The following is a 21618-nucleotide window of genomic DNA, read 5'->3' on the forward strand; positions in this document are numbered from 1 at the left end:
AGCATTACTCGGCACCACCAGGGCACCAGTGAAACACTCCCACCTCAGCACCACCACATCACTCAGCGCCAACACACCAGCTCCTCAGCATCACTAAACACCACCACAGCACCACCTCTGCATCATCACAACACCACCTTCTCATCAATGCATCACCACCAGCGCTGCACAAACTCAGCATCAGAAGAGACCCACCACAGCACCAGCACAGCACCACCTCAGCACCAGCACAGTGCCACCTCAGCAGCAACGCAGCACCACTCCAGCATTTGCGCAACACCACTTCAGCAGCAATACGGCACCAACTCAGCATCACTCAGCACCACCAAAGCATCCCTCAGCACCTCCTCAGCATCACTCAGCACCACCTGAGCAACACCTCTGCCCAAGCACACCACCTCAGCACAGCAACACCACAGGACCACATCCGCACAGCACCGCTTCCTCATCAGTGCACCACCATCAGTGTAGCATCAACTCAGTATCAGTGCAGCACCACATCACCAACAGCACATCATCACTCTGTCCGACCACAGCATCACACTGCACCACATCAGCGCAGCACCGCCTCCGTGCACTACCACCAGTGCAGCAGCATCACTCAACAGCACCACATCAGCACACCACCACCTCCACATCAGTGCACCACCACCATTACAGCACCACCATCGCACCAGTGCGGCACCACCATAGCATCAGCGCAGCACCACCTCCACATCAGTGCAGCACCACCATTGCAGCACCACCATCGCACCAGTGCAGCAATACCATAGCATCAGTGCAGCACCTCTTCAGCAGCATCTCATCACCATCACAGCACCGCTTGAGCATTAGCTCAGCACCACCTCAGCACCAGCGCAGCATCACCTCTTCAGCAGCGCAGCACCAACTCAGCATTACTCAGCACCATCTGAACACCAGCTCAGCACCACCTTTTCCTCATCAGTGCGCCACCGCCAGTACAGCATCGACTCATCATCAGTGCATCACCTCTTCTGCATCAGCGCATTTCTACCAGCGCAGACCCACTTCAGCGCCAGTGAAGCTTCGCCTCAGCATCAGCGCAGTATCACCTCAGCACAGCAGCAACTCAGCATCATTCAGCACCACCTAAGCACCAGCTCAGCATCAGCTGAGCACCCTCTCAGCACCATCACCTCAGCATGACTCCACAGTATCACTCAGCACCAGCACAGCATCACTCAGCGCCACCAGAGCAGCCTCTCGTCAGCACCACCTCAGCATCAGCACTGCACCACCTCTGCATCAGTGCACTACCACCAACGCAGAGCCACCTCAGCGGCAACTGAGCACCAACGCAGCACCTTTTCAGCATTAGCGCAGCACAATCTCAGCACCAGTGCAGGATCACCTCAGCACCAGCGCAGCCCCACCTCAGCACTACCAAAGCATCAGTCAGTACCACCTCAGTATCACTTAGGGCCTCTTCAGTATTGTGCAGCACCACCTGAGCACCACCTCCGCACAAGCACACCACCATCCCAGCACCACCTCAGTATCACTCAGCACCAGCACAGCATTAGCGCAGCACCACCACAGCACCCCCTCCCCATCAGTGTGCCACCACCACTGCAGCTCCACCTCAGCACCAGCGCAGCCCCACCTCAGCAGCAGCTCAGCATCACTCAGCACCACCTGAGCACCAGTGCAACACCCCCACCTCGACATGACTCTGCACCACTGCATCACTCAGCACCACCTCAGCATCACCTCCGCACCTGCACCCCACGACTTCAGCATCACTCAGCACCACCCCAGTCTGTCCACGGAATCTGACATCTGTTGATTCTCCCCTAGTGACCCTCCGCTGCTCGTATTGTAATTCAGTTACTATTTCCCAACCTCCACCCTCCTTTTGTTTATGTCCCCCCTGTCAATTGTCAATAACAAAAAAAGCTATAACAAACAAGCATTAGAACAGGCAGGAAGAAGTTGCCAGCATTGCAAGGACAAAAAACTAGAAGACATTTTTATGTTAATTATTTTTTTTAATAGGGTAGCACATGTCTTCTTGGTTATATAAGGTAACAACGTTTAAAGACATTGGCAAAGCCAATAGCTCCGGCTAAACAATTATAAGCAGGGGTGTAGCTTGGTCAGTAAGACTGGGGGTGAACTTCAGATTATCCAAGAATACCACTGGCATATAATGCTTAAATACATTATACATCAAGCAGGGTGCATTAGAAAAGCCTAAGGTCTGTGGAAAGGGAGAGGAATGTGGATTTGTAGGAGTACTAAGACCGAAAACACAATATTTTGTAAAATAGCCAATATTTTTGAGGACTTAGAAAACAGTGTATGTGTGTTTTTTGTCTGTGTAAAAATTCCTGATGAAATCCGGCTGACCTCCTAATACTCAACTATTTATCTAAAAATACATTTGTTAGGGTGGTGTGACCCCTCTCCCCTGCTATCCTCCCCAGCTACGTCCCTACTTATAAGGTTCTACAGACCAGACCTATTGGCTATGGCAATGCTTGTTTTCGACTGAGATCTTTGCTCCACCCTGCAGCAGCTTTGGTGGTGCAAGCCACCACCGCGAGCCACCCGATCTGTTGAACGTCACCAAGTATTTTTTTTTGTTGCTTTCGCTCGTGCCTTCGCAGTGCATGAAGCGGTTCTGCTGACTTCCGCCCGGACTGTCTCACCACCGATGCCTACGTCGTCTGTCTGTGAGCTGTGCCACCGACAGGGGGAGCTACAAAGGGGGGTGAGTCTGACCTGCGGTGGTGAGGAGATAAACCCTTGCCCATATGTTTAACATGGCCTTCTCTGCGGGATGTGGGTGACTTACGAGTGCACCCACCACTTCTGTTATTGGAAGCTTGCCATATAATAGCTTTCTGTCTCATTGAAGAGCAGGCCAGTGAGAGCCTTGGGCACGTTTACACCACCTTTTTGGAATCACGATTTTTCATTGTAAACTGGATACGCCTGGGCTAAAGAGCAATCTGGTCGTGCCCGAAGTGTAGGCATTACATGTAAGTGCAATTGACTCGTTTTGGGCTGTTTGTAGGCCTCTTATTATGGGTCGTGTTTCCGTCTTTTACTGTTGATTTCTGTTATATTACTACAAGCTTTGCCGGCGACGGGCACACATTGATGCGGTCTTCCATTACTCTCCAAACACCTTTACACACTTAAAACTGGCCTGCTTTGCATACGTGGACCACTTTTCAGCTATGTGATTCACTTTTGGGGGCAACTTTGGTACACGACCCTATTTTCTATCCAAGTACCACCCTGATTGTCAACTTGCTATCGTGATCTGTTCTGCTCAAATCATTATTACAGACATTGTTTTATACGGTGGTTTCGTGCCAAACCTCTCCATTCTCTAGGGTTGTAAATAAAAGGTATTAGTTTTGGTGGTGCTAGTGTGTCAGCAATGTTTTGAGTGGCATGGAAAACACTATATGAAGCGCGTCTCTAAATGGAGGGTTGTCGAAAAATCAATACAATCAATAATTTGCAAGAAGCATGGTGTATGGAATCGAGTATATTTACAACATTGAAAGAAAGACCTGGCGCATCAGGGTAGGATTGGTAAGGCCGGCAATGGGCTGGTATCTGAGTTGAAGCAGCATAATTCTATTGTACAGCGCTCTGACACCTTCGGGTAAAGTCCGCGCTTTATAAAAATGCATTAAATAAAATAAAAGCCGATTTGGACAGTGTCTGCTCTGTTTAGATAACGCCAGCGACCTTTACGGAGGAAGATGGGCCCCCTATTACCTCCCTTTTACCAAGGGGGCGGAGGCGTCATTATTTAATGCAGATTGGGCGGGGGAGGGGGGGGGGCGGGAGCGAGCAGAAGTGGCCTAACTTATATTCAGGTGTTGTTTACCAGTGTGAACTTATCCATGCCCAGAGTCCTGGCAGTATTTGCAGACACCAGATCACTATTTCGCCACTACCTAACCAACACGAATCCCTCAACACACTATGTAGTAGTCTCATAGTTATGACGTTCCACAAAACTCGCTCTCTTACCTGTAAACTTGCTCTCGGTACCACGAGGGCCGATGTTTGGTCATTAATTTAAAATGACAAATTTTCAGACTCAAAACAAGTTTCTTGATTACTATGAAATTAAGTTAACAGCTTTAAACGTGAACTACAACTACAGACACAATGCTATACTACACAGACCTAGAACTACAATTACCACTGACTCAGTATGCCACCTGACAAGCAGAAGGGTGCAACTGTATGTGTATGTACATCCAAACCTATCACACCACAACAGAGCATCATTAGAAACCAGCATTGGCATAGCCAATAGGTCTCGCCTTTGGGACCTTTGAAGTGTTTAGCCATGCAACAGTTGCATAACTAAACACTTATAAGGTCCCAAAAGCGAGACCTATTGGCTATGCCAATGCAACTGCTGCAATCTATTGAAGGCTCACGGAGAACATCAAAGCGGCCCTGCGGCCGCGAAAGTGATCGCGATCAAACATCAAAGCGGCCGTGAAAGTTAAAGTAATCGCTGTAAAGCGCGACGCGAGCGCCCGCCGGCGCACATGCACTGTGGCTCTAGGCTGGCCTGGTAGCACTTTTTGGAGCCCTCACAAAATGTCTCGCCAGAACAGCGCATGCGCTGGGTCAGGCAAGACCTAAAACATACAAGCCAGGCCCATTGACTATGACAATGTTTGTTAGCACATTTTTAGGTCTCGCCTGACCCAGCGCATGCGCTGGTCTGGCGGGACATTTTGTGAGGGCTCCAAACAGTGCTACCAGGCCAGCCTAGACCTACAGTGCATGTGCACGGGCGCGCGCGTCGCACTTTACCTTTATTACTTTCATGGCCGCTTTGATGTTTGATAGCGATCACTTTCGCGGCCGCTTTGATGTCGCTTTGATGTTCTCCGTGAGGCTTCAATAGATTGCAGCAGTTAAAACAAGCATTGGCATACCCAATAGGTCTCGCTTTTGGGACCATATAAGTGTTTAGTTATGCAACTGTTGCATGGCTAAACACTTATAAGGTCCCAAAGGCGAGACCTATTGGCTATGCCAATGTTTTTTTTTTTTTAAATTTCAGACAAATGAGTGTTAGAGATGTTATGAATAATTGGAATGGAAAATGTTTGTTTTGAAAATTAGATTGTGAAAAACTCTGAATATGATATTGAGAATGAAACATAAAAAGGTGTATGAAAGGGGGTTGTCGTGCTGAGTGCTTTAGTCACTCCCATGGGTGTGACCGTCCAATGTTTTGCCCCAAGGACATATTGTTTGATTTTAAGGACAAGTTTTCACGTTTACTGTTTTATGTTTCATGTTTTTCTAGCGGGCAAGTAGGCCCAACCGTTGTCATGCCAACTCTTTGGCTGCCAGTTTACAGTTTTAGTCTATGAAAGAGGATTGTCTGCAAACAAAGCAAGATATCATGTATAAGTTGTTCAGAGTTGTAGATACAGTTAATGCAAAGTCTTTACTATTAGGGCAAGCGTTGTACGGATATGCAATGAACTGTGAGCTGAGCTTGCTTTGCTAGCAGTGATGCCAGTATTAAAATATGTACACATCTTTGCAAAATGTAACTATTTGAGGCTACGTGTGCTGCAAAATGTAACTATTTGAGGCTACGTATGCTCATGATTATATGCAAATACATAGAGAAGTCTTAAAGCAAAAAGTGATGATGGCTTTAAAAATAAAATGCACACAAAAAATGTGCAATTTGATTAAAAAAAAATGTTTTTCTAAACTTGTACAACTCTGGATTCTATTTCTGAGGATTTACTTTGTAAAACGTGTTTGATGCATACCAATACTTTTTACTTAAAATAAATAAACGAAACTCATTGTAGAAACCATTATCGTCGATATTATGGGCAACTTGAAAATAAATTCGTGTCCCGATGCTTGATGAAAATTACAAACATAAACATGCAGATATATATTGTGGCACTGGGGCCGATTTCGGGCATCTGTGAATTCACATTTTGCCTGAAAACTACTCCTAGCAACTTTTGGTGACCTCCATTTTCAACGGAGGAAATATAAACACGTATGTTTCTATTACTGAGCAATTTCATAGTCACTTTCCCTACACCCCATTTTCCCCCACCCTAGAAATAGTTTTGCTCCTGCCCTTGGTAGAGTAAATTCCCAACCTTTTCCAGTGTAGAGAGAGATTGGAGAGGAGTTGGTGAATAGCCCTTAACATGGTTGTTGGTGTTTTCAAATTGGTTGTAGACAAGGCGCAAGACACGTGACTGTGTGCCCTGCCCAATCTTCCGTCAGAAACCCTAACACTGAAGGATGAACACAGATCTGCTGAGTTACAAAGCCTCTGCTGTTATTTAGTCGACCCTTGCAACACGCATTTGCTGCTCTGCGAGGCATGGTGTATTCACAGTACATGGGCTTCAAACCTGCCCATCACTTGTCATTGGTTGTTCTAGGCGCCTTTCTAAATTCCTTACTTTTAAATTGTAAATCGTACCCATTTGTCCCTCTTGGTATGTCGTTTCCTCCTGTAGCAATTGGCCCTGGTACAGGGCTCATTTTGCCTCTGTCCATTTCAGTTAGTTTCGTGCACTATTTTTTCCGATTGCCTGCCTCATGTTATGGAAATATTGCAAACATGAGCAGCTAAACAGTGTTACTGCTTTCCCCTCCCACCCACCGTTTCCTTGAATGTTCTCCCCTTCGCACCGTAGCTTTCACTTATGAGCTACAGAGTGTGGGTCACTGAATATGGAGTTGGGCAGTTGCTTGCTCCCTTTGACCTAATCTTTTGTTTTTAGCATTAATTATATTTCACTTGCTCAGAGCTCCGTTTCTGTGAAAAGGGATGTAAATCTTGATTTTTTTATCAGGTCACAAATGTGGCAACTCTGTCTCTGTTCCCAATGGTAATTCCTAATTCTTAGTCCTCTAGACAGAGCTGCTGCTGCTTCTCTGGTCCCAGTGGTAATTCCTTATTCTAAGACTTCTAGACAGTGCTGCAGCTGCTTCTCTGGTCCTGTCGGTAATTCCACATCCTAAGTCCTCTAGGCAGTGCTGCTAGCTGCTACTCTGGTCCCATAGGTAAATCCTCATACAAAGTCTTCTAGGCAGTGCTGCAGCTGTGTCTCTGTTCCCATTGGTAATTCCTCATTCTAAGTCATCTAGACTGTGCTGCTAGCTGCTTCTCTGGAATTATCGGTAATTCAACATTCTAAATCCTCTATACAGTGCTGCAGCTGCTTCTTTTGTCTTGTCAATAATTCCTCCCTTCTAAGCCCTTTAGACATTGCTGCAGCTGTGTCTCTGGTCCCAGTGGTAATTCCTCAAACTTAGTCCTCAAGCCAGTGCTGCTGGCTGCGTCTCTGTTCCCAGTGGTAATTCCTCATTATTAGTTCTTTAACCAGTGTCTCTCTTCCCAGTGGTAATTCCTCATTCTAAGTCATGCTACCTGCTTTTCTGGTCCCATTGGTAACTCCTCATTCTTAGTCCCCTTGACAGTGCTTCAGCTGCTTCTCTGGTCCTGTTGGTAATTCCTCATTATAAGTCCTCTAGGCAGTGCTGCATTCTGCTACTCTGGTCCCACGGTAATTCCTCATTCTAAGTCCTCTAGGTAGTGCTGCAGCTGTGTCTCTGTTCCCAGTGGTAATTCCTCATTGTAAGTCCTCAGGACAGTCTCACTAGTTGTTTCTCTTTTCTCATGGGCAATTCCAAATTCTGTGAGCAGTGTTGTGGGAGGGGTGAGGGGGAGGCCCGGTGAGATTAAGGGATGGCAAGCAAATGAGTTGGACCGAAGTTTCATTGCACAAGTAAACAGAACACTTAACGAGCAAAGAGGCAGGGCAACTAAAAAGAGTGCTCTCAAAGTATAAATAACCTGAAGAGTCAGAACACATGTAACCGTCAGTCGTCATGGAAGGATACAAAATTCCAAAAGGAGGGACTACTAAGAGTATTCACCAATGAACAGTCAGCATTTCTAAAGGACAGCAAGAGGAACCAGTTAGAAAGATGGGCTATTTTTGAAGCAACATCCTACCTTGTTTCTGAGACCAACACGCTCTTCTCCATCTGACAGACTCCCGGGGTGCAGTACCGCCATCTTCGTCGTCTCCCTCCCGCCGCCGCCATTCTCAACGCGGCCGCTGTGCGGAGGGGGACTACCCTTCCCAGGACCCTTTGCAGCGGACGGGAAGCGGAACTTGAACCCGCCTCCTGTAGTCTCGCGCCCGGAGGCGCTTAAAAGCAACCTGAGCCCCTGACAAAGCGGGCAACATCCTACCTTGTTTCTGAGACCAACACGCTCTTCTCCATCTGACAGACTCCCGGGGTGCAGTACCGCCATCTTCGTCGTCTCCCTCCCGCCGCCGCCATTCTCAACGCGGCCGCTGTGCGGAGGGGGACTACCCTTCCCAGGACCCTTTGCAGCGGACGGGAAGCGGAACTTGAACCCGCCTCCTGTAGTCTCGCGCCCGGAGGCGCTTAAAAGCAACCTGAGCCCCCGCCCCGCGGGTCCGCGCGCGGGCAGCGCCGGGCTAAGCCCGGGCAAAGGGCGGGCCGTCTGTGGCCGTCCGGGGCTGGACGAGGCCGGGCCGGGCCATATCTCCTGGTCAGTACCGTTGTTAACGATCTATTTTTCTCTGCTGGATTATAACCTCTACTCTGAAGTTTGCTAGGCCGTGACCCTTGTGAAGTAGTATACTGCATTGGCACGTACGCTTTGCACTGTGATTATTAGTCCCCCTATTTTTGTTTGACCAAGCTTACTATCTGCTACTATAAGACCAGGCACCAGCCGGTGCTGTAATAATAGTTCACAGCACAGGGTGAAATGATGAAACGGGGGAAAAAGACTAACACCAAATCTCCTGCCACACGGTCACATACCAGATTGCAGACCACGGACTCGCAGCCCTTACCAACCCTGACTGCTATAGACAAAATGCTCCAGCAGACTATTGGGGTTGTGGCCACCGCTATCGAGAACACTGAGAGAAGGCTCTCCATCACTCCATCTCTATGTATTCCAACACAGGAAATGAACATTTCTACTACCACGAATGAGATGCTGGGAGCCAGCTTATGCATGTCATCTTCATATGTAGACTTGCCTTGTAGCCAGCTGCCTGTAGAGAACGACAAGCAGCCCCACACTAGGCCCAATACTTTAATCCCGCCCGCTGTTGCTGGGAATAAGTTAGATATACGAAAATCCTGCTCTAGAACTAGGAAAAAATGTAATACCACTAGGCCAGGTAAACTCAACCATACAAACCATGATCTGGTGACCCCCTCTAATAGCTCCCTTGACTCCACCACAGGGATACCATGCTGGGTTGCCAGTATGGTTACGGAGTTACAAACGTCCCTAGAGAGGATAATAATAACACAATTAAAGCCATTAGTGTCAAAAATTGATAAACTTATCTCTGCAATTAATGCTAAAGGGGGAGACAAAACAGGGATAGCCAATCCCCATAAAAACATGGGACCCATTACCGTGGAAGCTGAACCACCCAAAATCTCTTCCCATTTAAATGACGGAAGCAAGAAAATTCCAACACAGAGTAGTAATATAGATTTAACCACAGACACACCAAGCTTAACCTTTGTTCCATCAAAAAATGACCACCAAGATACTAGTGCCCGTCCGACAACAATTTTGACAGGTACATCAGATAAAACTGTGACGAGGATGAAGGAAATGAGCCAGGGGCCTAAAACCACCACACCCATGGGAAATGACACTATAATGAGAACGAGTTCCTATCAGCTCCCAACAATAAACTTACCCCCAGAAGCTCAGCCATTTGTTGTAGCACTTGTGGGAGTGCCACCCTTAACTGAGGGGAAAAGAGAAAGGGATGATGAACTCAAAAATAAATGTATCCAATGGCTAACGGCCAATATGCCCTTACCAAATAATATTTCAGGCGAAATCCTTCTTGCTAGAAGAGTGGAATGGATAGGGAGGAACCCCAAGACCATAGCAGGAGATGTGATAATCTTAAATTTCAGGGATACCAGTGCTGTGCATTATATATGCAGCTCTAAGACCTATATACAAAACACTCAAATATCTGCAGTACATCTCTCACACTTTTACCCCGTCCCCAGTTTGGAACTATCCTGGCAATGCGTCAGACCAACAAGAAGAGGGCATTATCGTCCGCCACTCCTAGAAAATAGAGGGCTATATAGGGAATGCGGATTCACCCGTTCTTTTCCTCCCCCGATACAATCGCACTGGAATAGATTCAGTGTGTTGGAGGAGGTGGATTGACTTATCCCAGAAGGAAAACTAAACTCCCATCCCATTGCTGAGATTTCTACCCGGGTAGAGACAAGGGTGGAGAAAATACTGCCGGAAGATCTGAGAACTACTTTATCACTTGAACTAAGACCTAAGGAAAGGGCATTCAATGCCAATACCGAGGATAATATGGGTTCTGAGGATCCGAACAAACACTGTATTCATTTGGTCTCATGGAACATAGCTGGTATTAAAAATAAATTGCCTTCCCCCGGAGTGGGCAGGATTTATGGCCAAATTCGACATCTGCCTTATGCAGGAGACCTGGGCACTTGAAAACAGCGCCTGTACAACCTTTGCCACTTACGACACCTTGGCATCATTTGCAGGAAAAGGTCGGCCTTCTGGTGGACTATCAATCTGGATAGCCACACACCTGGGAGTCCAGGCCACTCAAGTACCAACAAAATCCCTGGACTTCCAGTGCGTCCTTTTAAAACCCTTAGGTAACCCCCCAGTGGCAATAATAAATGTATACTCGACCTACAAAAAGCGGAAAAGAATCACCCGTAATTAGCGACCTGGCCTCATTTATTCTAGGGCTTGATCCCTCTTTTGCCCTAGTGATTGGAGGGGACTTTAACTGCCAGTTCGAACCGCTGGGAGAAGCCGAGTTGGGTGAACAGGACGAAGTTGATGAGCTGTGGCACATCCCTACTCTTGATATTGCACCAGTGAGAGCCTGGACACCCTTGGCACTACAAATAAAATCCTTCTCCCTTGCAATGTCTCTGCGGGCATGCAATGGTAGATTGGAATCCGATCGCCCAGCAGCTGGAACATTCAACAGATCCAGCAAAGCCTCCATCATTGACTATGTAATGATTGAGGCTAAAAACTGGGACAAGCTGCTGGATTTCAGAATCGAGAATAGACAGGACAGTGACCACAATGCACTGATCCTTACTCTGAAGCCAGGGTCTTTTGGCTTGAAAAATACTGCGATTAATCCTGCTCTAGCAACTCACCCCCTCGTACTAACCAATAACAGAAGGCGGGTGAAATGGCCCCAATTGGCACAGTCACCCCAACAACTTGCCAAAATCTATGAACTGGCCACGCCATTTATAGCTCAGATGGCCGAAGGCAAAGAGCACGCGCAAATACTGTGCACTCATAAACAACTAGTTGTGGCACTGGCGGATGTTTTCCATCCTGTAATCCGTGCTAAGAAACATATACCAAACACCCATCCTTGGTATAATACGGACTGCAGGAGATTACGCAGGGAACTTTTAATGGCAATTAAGTCAAAAAATAAGGCAGATATCAGAACCTTTAGGAAGGCATACAAGGAGGAATTACGTAGGAGCCGGCTGGACTGGGAAGAGGATATATGGGGAAAATTGAAGAATGCCCTGAACCTCAAGGACGCCAAACTTTTTTGGGCCCTAGTGAATAACACCAGGGGAAATAGTGCGGAATCTTTTCTCCCAAACATTGCGCCCGCAGTGTGGGAAGCCCATTTTGCGACCCTATACAGCTCCCCCCTTGGCGAGAGGACACCTCATCTGGAAGGCTTCACTGGTACATTAACAAACTTGGATTGCCAGAGTGACCCCAGTACGCAAAGACCCATGATACCTGTGGAATCCCTGGACCCCGTAGATGCCAGAGTCAGGGTAGCTTCAGAAAGCATTGTTAGAATATCAATCAAGGAAGTAGAGCATGCCATCGCCAGGCAGCCTCATAATAAAGCACCCGGCCTTGACAAAGTCCCTGGCGACCTCTTCCACTCCCAACCTAGGATCTGGGCACCCTATTTAGCGGCACTGTTCAATGCAGTACTCGAGGGAGCTAACATCCCAGATACATGGGCCGGGGCCGAAATTGTCCCTATATTTAAAAAAGGTTCCCCCTTGGTGCCCTCAAACTATAGACCGATAAGCCTCTTGGACACCTCACAGAAACTTATGGGTCGGATCATTTTGGACAGAATCCTAGAATGGGCAGATGAAAGCAAAATACTAACCACCCTGCAGGCCGGGTTCAGAGCCGGGATTTCGACTCTGGACCAACTTTTTAGGTTGCAGGTTATGTATTGGAAGACCGTAATACTGGAGGGTTGTAGCTTATACCTGGTATTTGTTGACCTACGGGCCGCTTTCGACCTCGTGCCCAGGGAAAAGCTATGGAGGGTATTGGAAGATCTAAAGCTCCCCCCATATTTACTAGAGCTCCTAAAGCGGTTCCATAAAGGGAACTATGCCCAGGTACGCTGTGGGAAGAATGGCGATTTATCCGACCCCTTCCCCGTCACCAGAGGAGTTCGCCAGGGCTGCGCCTTGGCACCTACACTCTTCAGTCTCTACATAAATGGCCTGGTTGGTGACCTGGACTCGGTCAGGAATAATGACGCCCCTCGCCTGTCATCTGGACGGGTGCCCGCTTTGATGTTCGCTGACGACACTTTATTGTTATCACGGACATCAACGGGCATCCAGAGGGTCCTGGATGGATTTGTAACATTCTGCGCTCTGCGTGGACTTGAAATGAACTTAGATAAGACAAAGTACATGATTTTCGGCCCACCAAAGCGCACCCGCCCCTGCCCATCTTTGAATAGCATTCCGCTCGAAAGGGTCAGAACATTTGTTTACCTGGGTGTTACCCTGACCGAAGATTTCGGTTGGGGCCCCCAGGTGACCAAATCTGCCCTAAAGCTGACACAGGTAGCTGGTGGCATTAGCAAGTTTCACAGGAAAACGCAATTTAAACCAGTGTCTCCAGCCCTTGAAATGTATAGGGTTCAAGCAAGACCTACCGCTACATACGGTGCAGAACTCTGGGGCCACACCCGTGTATTACCCCTATCAAAGGCTGAACACACATTTGTTAGAAACTTGCTAGGGCTCCCCCAGAGTACACCTCTCGTCCCCTTGAGGTTAGATCTAGACCTGGAACCCATTTCTGAATTTCTGTCAAACCGACCCCTCCTATACTGGAGAAGGTTATGGACAGCGCCCGAGCTCAATGACTATAGAGCTGAATTCTTGGCTATTTGGGACCAACTGAAGGCTAAAAGTATACCCTGGCTATCTCACCTTAAAGCATTAATATACCAGATAGGTCTGCCTCAACTCTGGGACTCTCCATGGGTGAGCTGTTTAGCGGTACAGAAGAAGGAGTTGCTAGTGCTACTAAAGCAGCACAGGCTAACTCTGCTGTACCGCTCACAGACTATGGGTAGGTTGACCACAGAATTTTTGCAAGTCAAGATGGCACCCAGCAGGGAGGAATTCTTAGATCAAATTCAGCCCCCGCTTGCCAAAAAATTATATACTCAGTTAAGGCACGGCTGCCTCCCAATCGGGGACTTTACTTGCAAATGGCCAAGAAGAAGTGAGGGGCTTTGCCCGGCCTGCAACACAACCAAAGAAGATTTAGTTCATATCTTATTCTTCTGCCCTGCCTATAAAGAAATTCGTAGATCATGGCTTGTACCATTATGTAGAAATCTAGGCCTAAAACAATGCGCACAAGCATGTAGGATATTGCGTTATGACACTTCGCCCCCTATCGTATTCACTGTTTCCCGTTTCTTGCACAACATGTGGCGAAGGAGGTTCACTTTTATTAACTGAACCATTAATGTGTAAATCTCAACTTTGATAACTCTGTTTAATAACTTTTTACTTGTATGTATTAATATTTATGTTTTATTCTGTATGTACATATTTTATCTGTGCTTTTATGGTCATTGACCGAAATAAAGCTATCAAAGTGAAAAAAAAGTGAAGCCCATATCTTCGCTACAGCATGCCAAATAGAGACAGTGCATGTGCTGCCTTGGCGAGACCTAAAAAGTAAACAGAAAAATGAGATTGCGAAAGAAGGGCCCTTAGATAGCTTCCAGAAGAGGGGGGATAACTAGGATTAAGCAAGAATATACATCACTAATTAAGCAGAAAAAAAGGGAATTCCACATGGAAAAATGGCAAAAAGTGTTTAAACTGATTCAGTCTCCAAACATCGACATTTTGGAAGCTAGTTCAAGATGGAAAAGGCACAAAATCGATTTAAACAAAAAATAAAATTGCATGAAACGAATTGGAAAAAAATTATTAAAAAAAAAAATTAAATCTTTATTTAGACATCCAGCATATACTTCTAATAATACAATAACTTGATATACATTTCAAGACGTATGTACAGGGTGTCAATTATTTATCCTATAACCCTGCCGCTCAACTGTGCTTCCAGGGCCTCCTAAACACTCCACCACCCACACATGCAGAGGGCCAATGTCGTGCCGGCCGCCACTACCAGCGCTTCGTATAGGTGAGGAGGAAGAGGGCTCAGGACCAATCCGCACTTGTTTGGCAGCCCCACCGCGGCTCGATTTGGTGCCGATCCCGGGCTGCGGTCCCAATCAGGGGGGGTGAAAAAAGAATACAAATCCGGCTCCCGTTACCGCTGGTTCCGTTGCACGGGGCTCCACCGCCGAAGTGCGCTCTGCCCGACTGAAGTCTAGGGCATTGCCGCCACTCCGGCCGCGCTGCGCCCCTTCTCACTCACGCGGCCCGATCCGGCCGCCGTCTGCTCTCTGGTTTTCCCTACACCAGCGTCTCCTCATGGCAGCCGGGTCACAGGCCCCTCTAGCAGCCAACTCCGCCCGCGGGTGAGATCGAACGGGACACCCGACACCACCAGGCAGAATCACGCAACACCCCGGCTCCTCCTCAGCAGGTAGGCCGCGCCGCCCTCTTTGCGCGATCGCTCCGGCAAAAACCTGCATTCACGCAGGCAGCTCACATCAGGTGGTAGCTATGGTGGACCCACGCCGCAGAGACTCCTCCAGACTCGATTAGGTGTCGGGGCGAACAGGATACATGCAGGATTAATAGCGGGCTGGACGGAGCTCGCTTAACACACGTCCGCCATACTGGCCTGTTAAGCCACGCCCCGTACCGCGAGTGATTTTAATTACATCAGATGTAGCACCCATCCATGCGATCCTAGCCACAGGTTCCTGGTACATACATCTAATAGCACCGATAAAACCCTTACCCAGACCTTGCGTTTCCATAATTGCCTATAAAAAGGGCCAGGAGACCCTATCAAAAGCTTTTTCAGTGTCAAGAAGTATTGCCACTATAGGGTCTCCTGAAACCTTTGTATAATTAAAAAGTGTGATTATACGTCGGATATGCTCCGTCGTGCCCCTTCCAGGTACAAACACGTGTTGAAAAGGGGAAACTAGCTTTTCAATGACTGCAGCTAACCTATTAGCCAGAATTTTAGAGTATATTTTAACGTCACTGTTAACCAGCGTAATTGGCCGGTATGATCCCAATTCCTTAACTGATTTACCTTTTTTTGGGAAGACTATAATGTTAGCATTTCTCCAGGAATCCGGGCGGATAGATCTAATTGTGCTCTTTGGAATACCTCCAGCATCATAAGTGCCGAAACTCCCCTGGAATTAAATCGGTGCCCACAGCTTTACCGGATTGAAGGTAATCTATAGCTTCAGTTAGTTCATCTATAGTGATTGGCTCACTTAATATATCTCTCTCCTCAGTCGATAGCTGATCCAAAGTTAGCCCCAATAAATAGTCCTCAATTTCTTGGCTCCCAACCTCTTCCGTGTATAAACTTTGATAACATTTTTGAAATGCAATGAGGATAGCATTGGTCTCGCTTACCGTACCAACATCAGGATCCCTAATTTCCCTGATCCGAGTTTGTACCGTTTTCTCCCTTGAGCGCACAGCTAAAAGATGCCCCACTTCCTCGCTGTTCTCATATACCGTGCTCCTCCAGGCCAAATATTTACCGGCCGCGTTCTCAAGTGAAATTTCCGTAATGGCAGATCTGCAATAGAATCTTTAACTGAGCTGTCCCCGAGTCTGCTCCTGCGGACAATACCTCTATCTGTTTGGCCTCAGCCTTGCCCAATTCCTCATACAAGGATCGCAGCAGGGTTTTATCCTGTCTTTGCGCCTCCCAGCCATACCTGGTAGTTTCTCCTCTGACCCCTGCTTTTAGTGTGTCCCAGACGATACCTAAATTAGCACTCCCTTGGTTCTCTTCAATAAACCTAGGGACCCATTCCACCATTTGCTGTATATACCCCTCTTCACTTAATATGGCCCTATTAAATGTCCACGTGTCTGTAAGGATGGATACCGGATATCAAGCTCGGTCACCAAAGGGTTGTGATCTGACATTACTTTGGGGAATTTACTTATTATGCTGCCTTGTAGAAGTTCATGCAACACTAGAAAATAATCCAGTCTTGCATGAACTTGGTGTGGTGCAGAAAAATATGTAAAACCAGGATCATTCCCCTTTTGTGCCGCTCATACATCCTCTAACCCGTGCAATATTTTAAGTTGTGACAATGATTTTAAAACTTTAGGTTTCCGGCCTTGGTACAAAACCTTATGGGTGGCAGCTTGATAGCTCATATTAATATTTAAATCCCAGCAGAAGATCAAAGAAAGAGACCACCCCACAAGCTCAGCCTTTAACCAATCAAAAAGCGCAGGGTCATCCAACACTGAACCGTACACTGAACAGAGAGTAAACATTTTGTTATCAATACATACTTGCAAAATAACCCATCTTCCCATCTTGTCTACAAGTGAGCGAGGAAAACTGCCCATACCCTTTCGGGCCAATATCGCCACCTCTTTAGTCCGAGTTTCTTGTGTCGTGTTTGCAATAAGTTGGTACCCAGTCATCTCTAAAAGCCATTTCCTACAGCCTTCAATATGAGTCTCTTGGAGGCATAAAATATCTGCCTTTAAAAATTGAATATCGAGACTAATCCTCCTCCTTTTTTGGTGGTCATTCAGCCCACATATATTAATGGATGCTATTCTAATTTTCCTCATTGAAAAAAAGAAAAAAGGAAAAACAAAGATTCCAAAGCATATAGCAGCACAAACCGAGTTATACCAAATCAAAATATCAAGTGTTCATTACTGTGTAAAAATTCTTCCCTGCCTCCCTGTGGTTTCGGCTCCCCCCCCCCCCCCTTTAAAAAAAGCAAAAAAGGCCCATGGACCCTTGTGATGCCTCCTGCATGTGGTTGTGCCCCTAGCCGCCTCCTACCAAAGGCCAAAAAAAAAAAAAGGGAAAGAGATTTAGAGATTTTTCTGCCCTTTCACAACTCAAATCCTAATTTATCGCTTAGAGAGCTCTTGTAGGTACTCCTGGGCTTGAATCTCTGATGAGAATACTCCTGGTTGTGCCCTTGCATATAACTTTGACTCTGGCAGGGTTCATTACAAAAACTTCACAGCCCAGCTTCTGAAATGGTGTGATTAGCGAACGGAGCCTCCATCTCCTCTCCACTGTGGCATGACAAAAGTCGGGCCGAACAAAGAAAGAATGTCCAGCTACGATCCTCCTTGCATCAGGCCTGGCCTTTTCGAATATGGATTGTTGAAGGAGAAAGTTACCAAAAAATATTAGGATAGCTCTGGGTTTTTCGTCTTGTCCTGGCTTTTTTATAAGCATCAAGGGATATCGTTGTACCCTTTGAACCTCGGCTTCCCAGTTCCAATGAGCCAATTCTGGTAAAGCCTCCTTGAGGAGCTTCAGTTCAAAGCCACGAATGTCATCACCCTCTGCTTTTTTGCAATATCAAGTAGGCGAAGATTGTTCCGTCGCTGTCTATTTTCGAAATCCACTCAATTGATCCATAAATAATGGATCATGAGAAACTAGCCTAAGTCAACAGACAGTGGGTTCATCAAATTGGTGAGCCTCAACAATTTAGAAAAGAAAAATTAGAAAAGAAAAATGCTTTTCTAGAGTCCCCTCACTCACCCAGGGTTGCCCCTAGGTGACATGCTTCATCATTGGGGCCATCCCAAGCATCTACTGCTTGGGGCGTGCTACAACTTGCGAGATTTACCTAGGAGCACTTTTTTGTGTGAAACTATGTGTTGTGCAGTGTTGGGGGAGTGGTGTTTGTGTTAGTTAAAAATACCTAACAAGTGAGTTAACAATTTATTCCTACTCCTAGCTGGTAAGATAAAAAGGGGTTAATAACAGGAAAAATATAACTGTTTTGTGGTTATATTGCCTATTATTTTGTCAACATGTTTCGAGGTATCCCCTAACCTCTTCTTCAGGACAGCATGGCATCCAGCCCCACGTGTACCACTCCGTGCAGACACCTAAATTAAGGTGAAAAATTAGACTAATAACGTGCGCCTATTGAGTGCATTTGGTTATATACATACGGTTATTGATGAACACGTATTATCTGTATTAGAGAAAAAGAAATGCAGGTTAGAAAAATTCATCCTGCCTCAATGGGCAGGTGCTGGTATTCGCGTTTTGGCACGCTCATCTTGTCAGTGCCTTTCAAAATAAAATAAGAAAGTGATCTAATGTTATTAAGAAGGAACAGTTAGTAGTGCTTGTTTTCATGTTATCACACAAATCTCCAGTCTAGAGAAAACGGAACTGGTTACAAAACACCACCTTTTAAAAATCGCCACCTTTTAAAAACACTCCTCTTCGTGGACAAGCTTTGTGACAGTAAACACACACTCAACATGTAACGTTGTACAAACATATAGACATATCAACATACTTATATGGTAGCACTATATGCCCCATGGTCTGTCTGGGTGGAGGGGCCTGTAGGACCCTAAAAATGAGGAGAGAAAAGTGGAAGAAACACCAATCACGTTAGGATTAGAGTATTTTCTCTCTGCTGGATCTGTTTTAAATAACCACCAAATCGGGTTCCTGTTAGGAGAGAAAACGAGGTAAAACTTACTGTTTTCGGCATCCCTCCGTCAGTGTGACCTGTAAGTCCTAGGCTCGACCGCATATTAGCGTGTCTCTGCCTCGGTGCTGTTTTTATATTCTGTAAATCGCCAGGTCATGTTGGCATTGTTGTTAAAAGACTAGTGCGTGTATGGTTTGAAAACTTGATTTTGGCACAATGCGCGCGCCATTTTGTTGGGATTTGTAATTCCCAAATTGTAACTATTTGGTTATGAGGCTCACTATAGGTGTGAAAAATATTTCTTAATAATCAAAATACTACTCCTAACATTTACCTCATATTTTTGTAAAAACCAGAAACCCCTTGATTAATCAGGAATCGAACCCTCCATGGAGGGTGTTAACGGCGGCCATCTTGGATTGGGCATGTTTTTGGTAGCCTGTGTCTGGCAAATAAAGGTCGATAAATCATAATTAAGGGTTGTTAATTAGATAAACAAGTATTCTGATCATATTTTTACTGTAGTAAGTGTTTTTCTTGGGTAAAATACATGACAAATACATTTATCATGATGTATAATATTTACACATACATTTAGGAGTGACACATATAAGAATCTCTAGTAGTTTTGCACTTTTTTGTCTATTTTCTATTGTCTATTTTCGAAATCCTCCAGCTTCCAAAGGATGTCGGTCATTCTGCTCTCGTTAGAGGTGGACTGCTTGTCCGAAGTTTCCACACTGGCCTGTAATTGCACTATGCGCTCTTCTAGCGCCGTAGTGCGTTCTGAAATTTCTGTGCAGGCCTTGTTCACTTTCTGCACTGTGCCCTGTAATTTTTTGGTTGCCAAATGGGGCCTCTTATGTTCCTGACAGGCCTCTGTCTGTATTTGTTTCAGTGTTGCGTATATTAATTTCATCGTAGGTTGCAAAGCCTGGGCCCCTGTAGTGTTACTAATTTCACCTAGATTTGCGGAAGTTTCGGTTCGGACTCCGAGCTCATTCTCCATTCCTCCCTCAAGCTGGGAAGCAGAGTTATTCCATTTAAGCTGGCTTTACTGACTGTAGTCTGACGTGAAGCCCTTATTTTTATCTGATCCCCTTGTACTCTTCTTCTTTATGCGGATTGGGAGACGTTTCTGAGTGTCAGGTTTCATGAAAGGGCTGCCACTGTCTTCCTCAGAGTTTTCATCTGTTCTATCCTTGCCGCTGTTGTAGGATAACTCTGATTTGTCTGTCTGTGAATACAATTTTTCGCAGTCTCGTGTCGCTACAGGATTGCCGTCTGCCTGGGTAAACAATCTGTGACTCCCCTTTGACGCAGGTGTACACAAAGGATCTTTTATAACTAGCAAGATGTTATTGCTAGCCCCTTGCTGTGAAATACTCTCCTCATACGGCGCCTCTTCATCGCAGCCCTGTTGCATGGTTTCAGACTTGCTAGAAATGATGGCAAGTTCAGCAGCCGATCCATTTAAATCTACTGCCTCTGGACAAGTCTTAGCTATACTAGCAGGCATATTGTTAGACATCCTGCCCATTGCAGTTTTATTTTTAGAGCTATCCTTAAACATTTTTGAATTTAAATTACCGATGCTTTTACCTTTGGTTAAGTTCTTCTCCCCTGATAAGGTTGAGAGCCCTTTCCCAGCGAACATTACAGGTACAGTTGGCACTTTGGGTTTGGTAACCCTTTCTGTCTCCTGCTTCATTCTCCTCTGGTTTCTCCTTAGGCGAACCGTCCTTGCTCAGGCTGACCTGTTGAATGTCCAGACTGAGATTAAGGTTTTTTTCCCTCCGCTGCAGCGCGTCGTTTCAGGGATGAGTCTTTGACTCCTCCAGTCGAGCTGGAGTCTTTACCCAGTGGTTTCCCTTTCGGTGGCATATCAGCGGCTGCTGTGTCAGTGTAGCGTTTCCCCGCGGTGAATACGGTCAAACCTTTGGATACAATGTATCGCTATCGCCGCTGAAAGGAACGCTCTCAGAGCCTGTGTTGTCAGTGAAGCGGCCTGCGTGAGCAGCCTCATCAGCCTCGCACCCAAAGTTGCAGATTTGGATTAGGTGAGTTTTTAAATCCGTGGCCCGGAGATTACAGCATGCTTCTCTTCTTCCCTTTCTCAGGCTACTATCATATTACAGTGGTAGGGAAAGGCGGCTTCCAACAACACTCACGCGTCTGCCTAGTGACCACACCGTCATCCGCTTCAGTCAACACGCATACACAGACATCACCCAAAGATTACACTGACACTTTATTTGTGGGTGAAGAACTGCTGCAGGTTTATTTCATACAACACAGTATGATAATAAAATTGGGTTATCTTACGGGCGATCCAGGGCAGGCAGCCCCTTGCTGCCCGCCCGCCTGGTGAGCCAGCACACACGGTGGGTCGATGCCCGGCAGTGTGGCACATAAATATCTGCAGATCATCCACTGGGTCACGTGATCTGCCTCCTACTCCCGCCCCTTCCGACAGGGGCGGAGCGTGTTGTGGCCACCCCCGGTTGGTCAGGCCCCCCAACCGCCCGAAGGACTAACGGGGCGCCGTCGCGGTCTTCCCAGAACCCCCTTCGGCTCCTGGACCTTGGCTCGGGCACCCTTACTGTGCCGGACAAGGGTA

The 21618-nt window shown here is 46.6% G+C and overlaps 1 protein-coding gene across 8 annotated transcripts in view; it reads left to right on the plus strand.

Moving 5' to 3' along the window:
* The first annotated feature begins 2588 nt into the window (after nucleotides 1-2588).
* Nucleotides 2589-21618, plus strand: part of STAT2 (signal transducer and activator of transcription 2) — a 574746-nt gene continuing 555716 nt past the window's right edge. For 5 of the 8 annotated variants that reach the window (XM_085600903.1, XM_085600898.1, XM_085600897.1 and 2 more), the window contains exon 1: nucleotides 2599-2734. The gene's annotated coding sequence lies outside the window, so the exon portion shown is untranslated. Of the gene's footprint in view, nucleotides 3006-21618 lie in introns of all 8 variants that reach the window. The other 3 variants (XM_085600900.1, XM_085600899.1, XM_085600902.1) reach the window with 3 other exon arrangements.

The sequence above is a fragment of the Triturus cristatus genome, chromosome 4_2 (assembly GCF_964204655.1).
Source record: "Triturus cristatus chromosome 4_2, aTriCri1.1, whole genome shotgun sequence".
NCBI lineage: Eukaryota > Metazoa > Chordata > Amphibia > Caudata > Salamandridae > Triturus > Triturus cristatus.